Here is a 3,237-nt window from a genome sequence, read left to right as displayed (position 1 = left end):
CCAGGCTCTCAGGAACAACATGTGATTCAAGTTTCTCCTCCTGACTCCAGCCAGAGCACAGGTTTTCAGCATCTCAAAAATCAAGGGTTTCTGCAGTCTGAAACCATGACCCCGTGAACTTTTATCCAACCAGAAATACCTGAAATACCCAGCTGGGTAAAATCTTCAGGGTAAGATATAAATATGAATGATTAATAAAATGCACAACTCCTTGAAATACTTTTAAAACTCCCATGCATTCATGATATTGTGTGACATATAAATAAACATATACATCTGAGTTTTTTAAAGTGATCTCGCTTCTGCTACCACACATGTGCAAGTGTATGCTCTGGCAATTAATGATGCTTATAAATGCTGTGTTACCACTCTGTGCAGGGACTAGCACTTCATATTTATGAAGTCTTAAGTAATTTTGCCTAATAAAGTTAATGAAGTATATGCTAGCAGTTGGAGTATATCAATCTCTTCCCTTTTATCACAACCTATAGGAAATCATTACCATAAAAATTTACTAAACTCACTTAATTTCTGCGAGTTTTCCTCCCTAGCCCTTCTTAGCAGGCTGATCTCTGGAGGAGTTAGGCTGTAAGTGGTATTGTCACGTGCTTGACAGCAACATGTGCTCCGTGTCCTTGAGAGCAAAGGATCATTTGGTATCAAAATGCAGGGAAAAATATGAAGGGGGAAAACTAATGAAGCAACGACATGTTCATCAGGAACATAATCTGACTGGAAAGTAGCCCCATTAAAACTGCTGGCAAACTTTGCACACGCTTAAACTGTTATGAGTGTTAACAGCAATTACGTGCCTCATATTTTTAGATTAAGGGCTCTGGCTGAGGTAGAGACTGTCTGAAGTCTCCCCTGAGTCTGCCTGAAAGCACAGAAGAGGTTAGCAGAGGATAGACTGGGGGAAAGGCAGAAAAACCTGTGAATTTGGGGATTCCTTAAAGCATCAGCCTGGAGCAGCCACAGGCTCCAGAGCTTTTACTGGAGCAGTAGCTGGACACACACCCAGGGCCACCCCAGACCTGTGGTACCAGCTCTCTCTCACTAATTACCACAGACTGAAATACTGGTGTCCAGAGGCACCCAGTGCCTGGATATCTTACAAACTATAAGCAGCAGAAGAAAAATTAGGGGTTTTGCCCTTGGGCATCTTCCCTGCATTGAACTGCTGCCTTGAGGTTCATCTGTGGCATTAACCTTCTCCTTGTCCCACAGCCCTTTGCCAATCCTTCTGCAGCCTCCTTGCATAGACAAGCATCCAAATAACATCCCCTTGCATCCAACCAGGACTACAGAAGCTCTTTCATGGCAAGAGCAAAGGCTGTTCACAAGGCTTAGCAAGGGGTGCCTGGCTGGGCTGTCCCATGTTGGGCACATCAGGCAGGAGGGTCTGGACAGGGATTCCCTTTCCTGCAGAACCCTCCATCAGAAACATGTTAATCACTGTAGTTAAAACTTAGTAAAATCTTCCAGAGCTGGGAATGCAGGATACCAGAGGCCTGACCTGTGCATTAATTTATCATATGTGCTTCACCTTCATTTGTTCTTGGCGATGTTTTGCATAAGCACCCACAGGTTTCTGAGCTGAAAACATGCTGGAAAATGTTGGATTTACTCTATGCAGCTAAAATACCAAATCAGCTATGCCAGCTTCAGAGCTTCACATCCTTTCAGAGCTCAAACACCCACTCATCTATTATTCTATTTGGAAAATCTTGCATGGTACTCAGACTTTCTCCCTGTAGGGGAAATCAGCATATGGCAAAGGCAGGAGTAAAGCAGTAAACGCATTCAAGTGAAGTCCTGTTCCACTGGTTTAATTGCTCTGAGGTGAAGACATGACTTGCTGGAGGATCTATTGCTGAAGGATATGTTCAAACAAATCAGTGAGTTACTATGGCTAATTTAAAAGGCCCAAAAACTCAAGTTCTAGAGGTATCATTCAGCTTCTTTCTGGGTAGAGGTGGGAGAGTATGGAACATACTGCACAACTCAGTGTGTATTGTAAGGAGACACTTGTTTACTATGACATCCCAAGTTCAGAGAAGCAATATAGCATTTAGTAATTATTTTAGCAATAGGTCCAAGGCTGATTGCATGTTTATTGAACACTTTTTTCAAATTATCATTTGAGTCTTGCAGCCTGCAGACATTGTCACAGATTAAAACTCTCTCAGACAATTTCTTCTAAACTTTTTTGCCAGCTGCTGGGTAATCTTTCTACTGTTGTGTATGTCATGGCCCCTAATTATCAGACCTACCCCTTACATCACTGGAATTCACTTTATTGACAGGAAACCAGACAGTCAATATAAAAGATAATCTCCTTCAGGCTTTGTGTACAAATTTGCTTCTCAGAGTTTTGGGGAGAAGTTTCTTCCATCCCTCAAAGACTTTATTTGAAGTGTCTCATACAGAGTGAAGACAGATGGTTACAGATGGTTTAGGGCCTTAGAAAAAACTTGGAGTCAAAAGCAGCTTTAGCATTACTAGACAGAGAGTGGGGTATCTCTTTAGTTTAAAACAAAGGGAGTTATTTCTACATGGCACTTTCCATGTAAAATTTTAGACAATTGTATTGCATTTATTTTTCCCACAAGATCCCCCTCTCTGTTTCCGGACTGTGTGTTCATCTGTGTCCACAAGAGCCACAGGAACCTATGAATCTTTGTGGAAGACTGAATTTTCTTCAACAATCTGAACTTTTGTAAAATGAGAATCTTTGCAGAAACCTGCCAGAGCTGACAGATTAGCACAAAATACTGATACAGATGTCAGTTCCCACAGAACTAGTATTCTTCCCAGAAATCTCATCAGCAGAGTCACTTTTTAAGTGTCTGGGGAAGAAGAACAGATTGGAGAATCAATGAAACAACTTCAGTATCATTCGAGAACTGCAAATCAGTAAAGAAGGGAATAGCAGGCATGCATGCAAGAGCAGAACAAGGCACAGCCTTCAATGAGACAAGGTAATCTAGTGTTCAAAGAAAAAAAAGTGACAGGAAATCGAGAAACTAAGCTGAAATTCCCAGTTCTGACTCGACATGTAATTCATTTCACCTCTGGACTTCTTCTCCCACCCCCAAGATGAGCCTGGTATTACTTACTATGCATCATCCCTTGCCTTACCAAAGCCCTTCTGGATCACCACACTGAGGGAGCTGCAGCTGCAGATCATTACAACCCAACAACACAGGAACACTTTTCCCTAACTTTGCTTTGCTG

The sequence above is a fragment of the Pseudopipra pipra genome, chromosome 19 (assembly GCF_036250125.1).
Source record: "Pseudopipra pipra isolate bDixPip1 chromosome 19, bDixPip1.hap1, whole genome shotgun sequence".
Lineage (NCBI taxonomy): Eukaryota > Metazoa > Chordata > Aves > Passeriformes > Pipridae > Pseudopipra > Pseudopipra pipra.
Note: the sequence above shows the minus strand (reverse complement) of the source record.